Here is a 12,213-nt window from a genome sequence, read left to right as displayed (position 1 = left end):
GCTCTGGGGCCGCGGGCAGGCACTTCCTCTCTCTGGCCCTCAGATGCCTCACCTGTAAAGCGGGGGTGGTGGGAATAAAGGAGACTTGTACGTACGTAACGCGCTTACACGTGCTCGGCGCGGTGGGAACCCTGCGTGCCACCATCCCACAGCCCCTCTTCCCTTCTGTGCCGAGGGACTGACCACATTCCTCAGAAACAGCGACGAAGCTGCAGTTGGAAGATCTGGGTGGTCTGCCTCAGGGGAGCTGCTGTCTAATGCTGTGTGACCCCGGGCAAGTCACTGTCCCTCTCTGGGCCTTCACAATCTCAGTGCCCGTGCTTCACGAATCTAGATGAATGCTACGGATTACGCAGGGTCTTCCCTTGGCGGGAACGGGGGTCCCCACTCTAGTCTACAGCTGTTGAGCTCCTCGGCAAGGCAGCCGCCAGTCGCACGCAGCTACTTAAGCGTAAATTAATTAAAACGAATAACTCAGCTCCTCAGTTACGCTAGTCAGGTTTCAAGTGCACGTGCATTGCTAGTGGCCCTGGTGTTGGACAGAGCACGCAGAGACCAGTCTCCTCACTGCACAGAGAGCTCCTGCTCAGTGCTGACCTACAGGGCACAAGGTGGAGAAGGAAAAGGGGAGAAGAGTGTGGTATTTATTAAGCATCTGGTGCGGCCCAGCCCAGCCCCACAGACACACGGACAGAAGGAGCCTTTTGTCAATGGCCGGGAGAGCTAAGGAAGGAGCCAGCGCTTATGGAGGAACCATCCCGGCCCTTTCCCAAGAACAGGAAAAGGAAAGATCACTGTCCACCCTTCTGCCAATGCCGGGCAACTCCAGTGCCCTAGGACCTTGGTGAAAAGGGCTGACGCCAGAAATGCCGTGGACTGAGCAGAGCTCTTGGGCCAAGGAAGCCGGAAGTAAGTGCTGTCTGGGAGACAGCGGCTTTCCTGCCCCAGGGGAAGCTGCCCGTTACCAGGGGGGCTGCCCCTGGGTTGGAGGTGGGGCATACCCACTCAGAGGTGGCAAAGGGAGCCAGGGCAGGCCTGTCCTTCTCTGTCTGGCATCAGACCTCTTGTCATCAAGAGCAGTGAGTGCCTGGTGTTTTCTGTTTTTTTTTTTAAAAAGCCACTTCTCAGCCTCCCCTGCATCTAGGGTGGTCCATGTGACCCAGTCTGGGCAGCAAGACGTAAGAGAAACCCCCTCAGGAGGACTGTCCTCTAAGAAAGAAGGGACTCTGGGGTGCCTGGGTGGCTCAGTCGGTTAAGCGTGAGACTCTTGATTTTGGCGCAGGTCACGATCTCACGGTTCACGAGTTCGAGCCCCGCACTGGTCTCCACGCTGACAGTATAGAGCCCGCTTGGGATTCCCTCTCTCTCCCTTTCTCTCTGCCCCTCCCTGCTTGCTTGCTCTCTCTCTTTCTCTCTCTCAAAACTAAATTAACTTAAAAAAAAGAAAAAAACGCCGTGCCCCTTCTCTGCCTTCTTGTCTGGAAAGTGGATTCGTAGTTGGAGCTGCAGCAGCTACCTTGTAACAAGGAGGCAGTGGGCATAGGGCCAAGAACACACCAAGAGAGGAGAAGAGACGATGGGGCCTGGACAGCGCAGCTCAGCCCTGCCCCCGCATCAGGACCTGGAACAGCATCAGCGAGGCAGGGCTGCCTGGGGCGGGAGAGCCTCTGATTTCCCAGCTGACTTACCACCAGAGCCAAGCCAGGCTACAGGCTGAGTCTGAGTTCAGGCCGCTGCTAAGGGCCCCTCAGCTGTGCCCATGGGCAGCTCAGGTGTGGCACGCAGGGAGTGCGGGCGGGGTGGGCGGGCTGTGGCGGAATCCACACAGTGCAGGAGGGAGGTGGCGGCTCCTGGCCCTGGGGACGAGCCCCCAGTTGCGAGAAGCCTCTTCCAGGCTTAGCTTTTGTGAGCTCAGAGGGGCAGGGGCAGGAGAGGAAGGAGAGAAGAAAGCGGGTTACTTTCTGTGACTGGAGGGCGCACCCAAGAACCGCCTGAACGGGGCCGTGGGGGACCAAGCACCAGTAAGTTCTCCGGGTGAGCTGCACGTTTACAAGCCCAGCCTTCCCAACTCAAAGGTCTAAATAGCAATATTATAATTACCGCGCATCCCAACAACAACGGTTCCTTTCCTAACACTCCTCGTGCACCCACGATGCGCTCCAGGCTCTGTGGTGAGTACTTAACGTGCCCTAACTCGTTTATTCCTCATGGTACCCGGCGACATAGGTCCTATCGTCATCACCCCATTTTACAGATGGGGAAGTTGAGGCCCAGGAGTCAGGTGATCTGGCCAGGGTCACACAGAGCAAAGAGCAGAGCCAAAGTGGGTGGTTTAGCTCCAGCCCGCACGGTTTTAGCTTTGCACTGTATTATCTTGCAGGGCACGGTGGCAAAATCTGTGGGTGACCGAGAGGAAGCCCAGGGCCCAAGCAGACTCTCCTTGGTGGATGACAGTGGAGGCAGCTGCGCCCCCCAGCAGGCTATGAGCTTGTTTTCATTTCCCACAGTGCACTGGGCTACAGTGACCCAGCCGCTCCACACACAGTGCTCCTGGCCCTGGGTCCCCACACGGCTCCTGGAGAAAGACGTGCACATGGAACTTGCCTGGCCGTTTCCACAAAGGCAGGGGCTCCGCTCTGCTCGCACCCGACATCCAGCGCCCGGTCCAGTGCTGGGCTCTCGGCAGAAAGGCGCTGGGTGCAGCGTCGAGGCAGAGGGGGAGGGGCAGGTCTGGGGACAGCCAGCCCGGGCTCAGTCCCGGCTTCCCCACTGCCAAGCTGATTGACCTCTGAATAAGCGACTTCCGAGCCTATCTGAAAATGGAGCCAAGACCAGTCTCCCAGGCCTGTGGTACACATTAAACAAAGCAATCATCTAAGGAGAAACATTCTGGAAGGTTCTAACAGGGGTCACGTGTAGCTCATCACGATCATTATTCTAGAAGAGGGCAAACTTCCCTGATATCCCGAAGGAAGGCCTTGGCCTGAGCAACTGCAGAGCCCTGACCCGTGAGTCTCCCATCCCGAGAGGGTGGATTACGAGGCAGAGAAGGCCGAGTCCTGGGTCTGGGGGCCGGGGGAGGCAGGAGAGGGCAGGGGCTCTGGGCGGAGGCCAGGCTGTGCAAATGAGTCCAGCCTGGAAGCGGCCCTCCCTGGGGGCCCCTGGGTGGACACCCTGACAAGCAGCCAAGCGCGTGCCTGTCCAAACCCGCCAACCTCCAACGGTCCACTTAACAACTGTGTAACTTAACAGGTGTTACACGCTGTACGTAGATCCTACCCCGGGCAAAAGAAAATCCAAATACGGCAGTAACGTAGTTTAGACTTTCCACCAAATGCTCAGTTTTATGTTCCCTCCCCCTTCTCCCCAAATCTGGGTACAGAGCCCGCCAGTCCCGTGCCCTCCAGCAGGCCTCGGCGGAGGGGGGCTGACGTCCAACCCCCGCCAATCCAGAAGGTTCTGCGGCGAACGTCTATTCCCTGACGTGAGGCCTGCGTCCCAGGAGACACTGGGGGGTGCACTTGAGCTACACGCGCCCTACGGGAGAAGCCAAATGCCTAGGGAACGGCCCCATGCTGCCCCTGGCCAGGCGGAGGTCCCTTCCAGGTGACACACGACGTATGGCAGCACACCGCGGGTCCCCTCTGGCCCAGGCCCCCTTGTTCACACAGACAACGGCCGACCGAGCGGCCAGTCTGAGTGCTGGCTGGCAGGCCGGGTGCCAGGCTTCGCCTCACCGGTGCCTCACTCGTGGCGCCCCGCGCAGGGCGGTGGTGACAGCGCTGGAGCATCAGAGACACTGGGGGTGCTTGGGGTCAAGCCCAGGTCAGTGGTTCTGAAGCCACTTGCCACGGACTTGCCCAGCGGTGCCTGTAAGCACTTAAGCCCTTCTACTCGGTGTTTATTTTTTTTAATGTTTATTTATCTTTGAGAGAGAGACAGAGACAAAGCACAAGCAGGGGGCGGGGCAGAGAGAGAGGGGGAGACACAGAACCCGAAGCAGGCTCCGGGCTCCGAGCCATCCGCACAGAGCCCAACGCGGGGCTCGAACCCATGAACTGCGAGATCGTGACCTGAGCCGAAGTCAGACGCTCAACCGACTGAGCCACCCAGGCGTCCTATTTTCTAAAATTTTTAAAAGTGTTTATTCATTTTTGAGAGAGAGAGAGTGGGGAGAGGGGCAGACACACACACACACACACACACACACAGAATCTGAAGCAGGTTTCAGGTTGTCAGCACAGAGCCCGACGCGGGCCTCGAACTCACAAACGGCAAGATCATGACCTGAGCTGAAGTCGGATGCTTAACCGACTGAGCCACCCAGGCGCCCCCTCTTTCTGCTCTTGCTGTTATGGTTGGGCTTGTTCTATAAACTAGCAACAGGATTGTCCTCAGGAGGCAAAAACATGAAGACTGAGGTATAAGGATCCTTACCGGCAAATCACTGAGAGATGGGGCGGGGGCGGAGGCGGGGCGGGGGGGAAGTGCCCGGCAAGGAAGAGGTGTGTTCAATGTGCTGTGAAATATGAGAAAAAGATGGAGGCTGTATCACCTGGGTGCCTGAGGCGCCCACCCCCTCCCCACCTGTAGTAAGGGTTACCTGGGACCCTCTCAGGCCTGGGAGCCGCCCGGGGCTGTTCTTGAAGTCCCTGTTCTTGAATGCACTCAGGAGCATCATCTCATCGTGGCGATAACCTCTCTGAGCTGCTCATGCCCTCCAGAAGGGTTCTCATTCTCAATCCACACCATGACCCTGGGGATATACCCATTTTACAGAAATAGGCACAGGGAACATGCAGGTAAACCCAGGGGGTCTGGCTACAGAACCTCTGCCTGCCCATCTTCTGGGGGCACACCTGCCAGACTGCAAGCTGCCCCCCAAGGAAGGCACAAACCTTGTGCTTCCTCGCAGGGCCTGCTGTTGTGCCCCCGGCCCTCAAATCCTCTTGCGCAGTCACCACTGTTTGCAACCTTTCCCCATCTGAAAGGCCCAAGGTCACAGAACCTCTGCCTCTTGGTTAAGCTGACTGACCCAGCTTCCGAGTGGGGCTGGGAGCCCTGGATTTGGACAGCCCCGGGGCAGCAGGGGTGGCACTGACAGCAGCAGCAAAGTGGCCCCTGGTGCCAGACGTGGCCCCAAAGCTCTGCAAGTGACCGGGGAGCCACAGGGAAATGCAGCCAGGTTGGTCTTGGACGGAACGATCTGCCTTTGGAGAGTGCGGTCTTGGGAGAGCAGTAGCCTGGGAAGAGCAGCCTCAGGGACATGCCTCCGAGGGCCACCGGGGACCTCTAGGGCTGGTAAAGCAAGCCTTAGCGTTGGTTGGTTGGCCTGGTTGGCCCCTTCAGGGCCAGCTCAGGCTCCCCTCTTGCCTTGTCCCCGCGTTAGGAGGTGTAAACAGCCCTCCTGGACCACTTCTGTCCCCGTTCATCATACAGACTCTCCTGTCCCTCCCTCGGTCCCCCCTGCTCGTGGAGACAGACCCGCTAGGCCAGAAACAGACCAAGCGGAAGGCAGGGGAGAGCTGGGACTATGGTCTGCTGGAGATTTCCGTGTTCTCTGGGCCTTTGTCATGTGATCCCGACACCTGAAGCCTTGGGGGTACGGCACTCGCCAAATACGAGGAGATTCTCAGATATCGCCCGGCCACTCACTTCCCAACAGTATCATGCCCCAGGCCGCTCCCAGGCCTGAGAGAGCCACCTGGTAATCCTTACTACATGGGGGGGGTGGGGGGGGGGGGCCGGGCGCCGCAGGCACCCAGGTGATACTGCTTTCGTCTTTTTCTCATATTTCACAGTGATTGTTTTTATCCTTCAGGTGGTTTAATCCTTCCTGTAGAGGCTGCTCAGTGCACCTGCCAGCCCATAAACACGCCGTTTAGCCAGACTCTGCTCGGGCCCCTGACTGCCAGGCTAACCCCCCCTGCGTGGTCTTGTTGCCCACGGGCCTGTCGTTCCCACCCCGGAGATTCAATTCTCTCCAGGGACAGGGGTCTGCAGCCTCTTGTCCCCCCTCCTCAAGCACTGACTCAGCAATGGTGCGGGCTGGGCATCGGTGAGGGAGACCAGGTCCCTGCCCTGGAAGATCGACAGTCACAGGCTCAAAAGCAGAGACACCCTGGGGGTGTGGAGGAATCACACACCTCCAGCACACAGGTTGCCTACTTCTCAGGCAGAGCTAAGCCCGAGGATCGGGGCCGCAGAATGTGTTCCCTGCGGGCCGCTTGGCCTGATCCCTGTCCTACCCCGCGTGAGGTCCTCGCCTCCTGTGTCCGTTGCAACACAAGCCCAGAAAGGACATCCTCGGTGGCCTTTCTCGGCCCATGGCTTAATGCTGCCATTGCACTGACAGCCGGTAGGAAGCCTGGGGTCCTCCGGGATCCGCAAAGATCACTCAGCAAGTTATTCTAGCTCCCGGAGGGATGTGAGCCTCCAAAGGTGCCATCTGGCCGGGAGTGGGAAAGGCAGGCATTCTCCTGTCACCTGGGTGGCCAAGTCCCCGAGGGGCCGTGGCAGCCACGACTGCGCAGTCCCAAAGCCCGGTGCCCGGGTCTCCTTGGCGGCTTTTAGGAGCCTGCTGCTATCTGCTTGCCGGGCAGGTATCTGCCTGTGGGGCAGGAGGGATGGGAGAAGAGCGAGCCAGCCTCTCCTCTGCGCTCGCACACCGCCTGCTCCAGCCCTCGCTGAACGCATTTTCCGCTGGGGATCAGAAGCAGCTGAGCTGGGGCCCCCAGTCAGTCCACTGCCTCGGGTGGCCGCCCGGGGATACCCTCTGGGTACAAGGAAGAATCTGAGCACGCTTGCCACGCTGAGCCACAAAGCTACCACTTCTTCTGGAACACGGCCTCCTGCCGCCGTTTCCAAGCTCATTCTCCCCTCCGGGATTGGGCCGCAGGCATTTCCGTCTCGCTAATATAACTGACCATCCCGGCCCGGGGGCCCCGCCCCCCCATCTTCTTGACACCGCTCTTCGATTTCCCTTTGCAGAGCCAGCCTGTGGCTCAGGGGTGCCAATGTGACCCAGTCTGGCCAATCAGAGCACCGAATCACTCCGGCCACTGTGATTGGCTCAGGGTGGGGGCACGTGACCCAAGCCACTCCGCTCAAAGCCGGCGTCTGGACCTCGCGTCCCTCTGCTTTGGCCGGCATCAGGATGGGGCCTGGCGATGGTGGCAGCCGCGGGGCCACCGAGAGAGGAGCGCCAAGACACAGACTGGGTTCAGATAATATCCGTGTCCTCGATCACACCACACGAGGAGCCGGGATACACCCCCTGGACGTGAGCAAACACATTCTTAAGCCGGTTCCAATTGTGCTTTTCTAGCTCTTGTAACTGGAAAAAGAATTCTGATAAACTGCTTTTGTCAGAGATCGCTTTCTGGGCACTCAGCGTCCCCACAAACTTAAAGGCCACCCGCTATATGCTAAGCGCTCCAAGCTATCACTCTCTTTCAGGACCCGGATGGGCAATTCACCGCACAAAACCAGTGAGCACCTACCCCCATGGGTACTTCAAGCCTAGCTTACCTTTGCAGGCAACAGTCCCTCTGGCTTGAACCCTGGAAGGCACACGTTTTTCAAGTTCTGCCTCAAGGCCGTTTCCAGACCTTCCTGCCCCAATCAGCCCTTCTCCTTTTTTCTCACCTGGGGGGGGGGGGGGGCGTGAGCACCAACCCCACAGCCGCTGGGTCTCCTTCCTTCGCCTGCAGGTTCCAGCTCCCGCTCGCATGCTGACTATGTGCCTGCCACTGGGCCTCAGCCCACCAAGTTCTCCCGCCAAGCCTGTGGGAGCGGTGCTGGTGTGCTCCCCTTTGGCACAGGCAGAGCCAGAGGCCGGGACAGGTGAGCTGGCTCGTTCAAGGTCATAGAGCTGACTCAGGTCACACAGCTGGATCCCAACTCCGAAGTCTGTCTGACTGCAAAGCTCGTGGTCTTGACTGCTGGACTAGGCTCCCAGCCCTAAATACCATGCTGTGCATATTTCTTGAGCTAAATGCCAGATCAAAGAGCCTGACAAACAAGCACAGAGAAGGAATTGTGCCTTTCTTTGAACTTTGGTGAAAAATGTCTAGCTCCCCCATCCTTGGCTCTTGAAACGAGCTTCATTCCTCCCCAAGGCCCGGCTCCTAAAGGCGTGTATCCAGGAGAGGACAGTGACCACCGGGTTGCATGGCCTGTTTCTCTCTCCCCCCACCCCGTGTGACTCTCCCCTCACACCCTTCCTCCCTCTTCACCACACCCCAGGGAAAAAAAAAAATTACCAGGGGCACCTGGGTGGCTCAGTGGGTTAAGCATCCGACTTCGGTTCAGGTCATGATCTCATAGTTCATGGGTTCGAGCCCCACATCAGGCTCTGTGCTGATGGCTCAGAGCCCGGAGCCTGCTTCCGATTCTGTGTCTCCCTCTCTCTCTCCGCCCCTCCCCCGCTCATGCTCTGTCTCTTTCTCTCTCTCAAAAATAAACATTTAAAAAAAAATTACCAAAACGTGAAAGGCAAAAATAGAGGAGAGGGTGTGATATGGGTTACACCCACCAACGCACGACACGGCCCATCCAAGCAGCGAGCACAAAGCTCATTGCAAACTGGGAGGAACCAGCTTGACCGAGGAGGCCTTGCCCCTCCGGGGGGGACAGCCCAGCTCTTGCTTTCTTTCCCACCCGAGTCTGAGTCAGCAGCCAAACACCTGCCTCGCAGCTTCCTTCTCCGCCCATTACCATTATGCACAGGGTGGATAGAAGCTGCCTGAGACACTGGTCAGAGAGCAGACCTGGTTCCCCTGGCCAAAGACTGGGGGAAGAAAAAACATTTCTAGCCCCATTTCATACGCAAACTGAGGCCCAGAAGAAGGTGTCTGGAATCCACGACCTTGACTGCTAGGCCACTGGCTGCCATGACCTGGAAGCCAAACGGGAAACGTGCTTTGGCTGGAACACTGCGCTCAGCCAGTCTCAGACATCGACTCAGGGGTTAAATGCATCGAAATGTGTAAGGCACGCCGGAGGCCCCCGCAGATGTAAACAATTATGCAGAGACGAGAAGTGGGCGACCAGGCCTGGCCGATGGCTCTCCTAAATGTCGCCACCACAAGAGCATAGAGGGCCAGAAATCCCGGCATCTTCAGATCCCTACCGCAAACAGATCCGGGCATTCAGAAGAATTTAAACCAAGTCCAGGGGCGCCTGGGTGGCTCACTCGGTTAAGTGCCGGACTTCGGCTCAGGTCATGATCTCACGGTTCTTGGGTTCGAGAGCCCCCTGTGTCGGGCTCTGTGCTGACAGTTCGGAGGCTGGAACCTGCTTCGGATTCTGTGTCTCCCTCCCTCCCTCTCTCTGCCCCTCCCTTGCTTGCGCTCTGTCTCTCTCTCTCTCTCTCTCAAAAATAAACCTTTTTTAAAAATTAAAAAAAAAAAAAAAAATGTAAACCAACTCCAGACTGTGGCCCGAAGACGGCAAGCCTAGAGGACTCCCTGTCTAAAGGTGGCTCCAGAAGGCGAACGAAGATGGGCGTTTCCTGCTATGGCATGACCTCTGCGTCCCTCCACGTCCTCGCCCACAAAATGTTGGCCACGAAGGGTAGGGGGTGCTCGATCAAATCCTGGCTCTGCCCTTTCAGAAGCTGTTTGACCTGCAGGTCACTTCTCTGTCCTCATGTGGGGAACGGAGATAATGACAGTGTCCATCGCCTAGGGCTGCCGTGACGTTCTAGGAGTAATGGATCAAACGTCGCAGGAAGGTGCCCGGCACCCCGCAAGCCCTCAGCAACGCTGGCAGGCCGCTCTGATGCCATCACAGAGGACGGCTGGCCCCGTGGGGTGGGGGTTAAAGGAAGAAGCCAACTTGGGCCCCGGCCGCCCGGGCCCTCGAGGCCCATCCCTTGGTGGGAGGTGCTGGAGGCCACGGAAGCTTGGAGCACAGCAGGGCAGCACCGTGTAACTCACTCCTGATTATCCTCCAGCCCGACCGAGCAGCTGCTCCAGGAAGAAATAAAATATGCTTCGCATACTTTAAATGTTTCACTTATGAAAACTGGGAGGGCGGCCTTTCTAAACTGTTTAGCAATAAAGTCAGTAACGAGCACTGTTTGAGGCTCTCACGCTGGAGCCCCTGGAGCCCGGGGTCGAGGAGGGCGGGCCGGCTGGCCGCCAGTGTGGAGCCCGCTGGGGCTTCCAGAAGGCGCCATCTGGGATTTTTCAGAGGGGCACTGGGATCACATCCTGGTGTCCTAATGTGAAATCGGATCCTCCCTCTGGAAGCCAAGTCCCCCTCCTCCCCCAGCAAGCACAAGCTTAGGGGCAGAGGGGAGGGCCCTTCCGGCCTGGGATGGTTTCCCACACTCCAAGGGCGCCGGGGTCTCCAGCCAATCGAGTTAATTGAAAAATTACCTCGGGCTGAGAAAGAGCAGGCCTACGCCACAGGGCGCTGGTTCACAGGAGGCCCTACTCGGACCTCAAGGACCTGCAGCTCGAAGGCCAGGCGCCGTGCTCAGCACCCCAAGGATAGGGGGAGCTCTGCACGCCGGGCACACGTCCCGTGCAACCTCCCAGCAACCCCAGAGGGTGGGAGGATGCCCGCTTTCCAGGTGACGAAGGGCCTGCCCCAGGGCCCACACCTCAAAGCCGTGGGCCCCGGTCACTGCATTGCCTGGCTCCCCCTGCAATACGTCTTCCCAGGATTCCATTCTTTGACGTGCCACGGGGACACCCCCCCTCCCCCCAGTCCTGACAAACATAACTCCAAAGCGAGCACAGAACGGACAGCGGCTAGCGAGGCCAGACGGAGGCCTTCTGCCTAGCCCGGAACAAAATGGCGTCTTCACACAAAGGAGGCTATGTGCTTTGGCCTGATACTGCTAAGCTGAACATAGCACTTTTAACTTCTTCCAAGTGCTCTCACTTCTGTTATGTGTCTCATCCTAATCCCCTGGGAAGATGACAGTGGTAGGTTTTATTGTGCTTCGCAAGGGCAGTCAGCCCAAGGCCCGAGGATTAGCCTCTTGGCCCGAGGATTAGCCCCTCGGCCCAAGGATGAGCTCCTCAACCAGTTCACCCAGGGAGCCTGGGGTGCGTGAGGCCTGGGCCCAGCTCCTGCCTCCCTTAGACCTTCCCCAGCCCCCTCCCTCCCTACCCGTGCGGACTCCCGGGTGCAACCTTGCCTCTCTGGGCTGCTGCACGCACTCCTGTCCTCCCAGCCTCCCCCCAAAAGCCTCGCTGAAGGGCTGGGGATACCCACAATCCCAGAGTGGTCCAGCCTGTCTCCAGAGGCCTTCGCGGTAATGGATTCCTGCATTTCACGGTGGGGCACCAACCGGGGCCCCCACAACCATGTCCTTCCTCCCATCAGGCTACAACCTCCACGACTAAAACTGAACAAAACGGATTAGAAAAACACCCTTAATTTCGCTTGGGGAGTTTGAGCAGTGTGGTCTATGCACCAAACATATAATCAAGACAGAAAAATGTGGGGTATTTGGGGGGGGGGAGGGCAACCTCAAGTCCCTAATGAGTTACTGCCATGCCTGTGAACAGAACTTCTTCCCCCACAGGAAAACTCGACCCTAACACAGGACCTCCCTGTCTGCCTTTTGGTTCTGACAGATACTTGCTGGGCACCTCGACCGACGAGCAGCATGGTCTACGTGGCTAGGAACATCGTGGTGGCGAGGCAGTCTGGGTCTGGGTCCCAGCCCATATAGCCTCGTGCTATATAACCTCCCTGTGCCCAGTTCCCACATCTGTCAAATGGGGCAATCACAGTCCCTATCTTATAGGGTGGCTCTGGGAATTAAAAGAGTGGCTGTCCCTGTACAGGGACTATACACAGAGGGACGGGACGCGGCACAGGCCAGACGGCCACATTCCTGCCAGTGCTTTTTGCTCCCTCCCCCTTCTGGGGGCCACTGCCTTCCGGTTCGGAGACCAGCCCCCGCCTGGCCGCCTGGTCTGGGTCCCCGGGGGGCTTCTCCTGAGAACTCCTGACCCGGACCCCCCAGCAGAACATTCTCTGCTGAGAGGTCTCCAGAGTGGGGCTCCCGGCTGCCCAGCTGAGTGGCCCACGTGATCCTAATCCAGAGGCCCGGGCACAAGAAACCCCCTCTTGTTTGCTGCCCACCACCCTCACTCTCTCCAGTTTATGAACTGAAAAGGAAAGAGATGCAACTCGAACTCCTGCTTTGAGCTGCCACCAGCTTGTCACCAAACGTCCCCCCCCCAT

General features: G+C 58.3%; 1 protein-coding gene across 1 annotated transcript in view; it reads right to left on the bottom strand.

The window, feature by feature from the left end:
• KAZN (kazrin, periplakin interacting protein) overlaps nucleotides 1-12,213 on the bottom strand; it is a 465,989-nt gene that overhangs the window by 134,719 nt on the left and 319,057 nt on the right. The gene's annotated exons all lie outside the window — the stretch shown is intronic.

This window comes from Herpailurus yagouaroundi, unplaced genomic scaffold (assembly GCF_014898765.1).
Source record: "Herpailurus yagouaroundi ecotype Mexico unplaced genomic scaffold, PumYag 77, whole genome shotgun sequence".
Taxonomy (NCBI): domain Eukaryota; kingdom Metazoa; phylum Chordata; class Mammalia; order Carnivora; family Felidae; genus Herpailurus; species Herpailurus yagouaroundi.
This window is presented reverse-complemented; position numbering and strand designations above follow the sequence as displayed.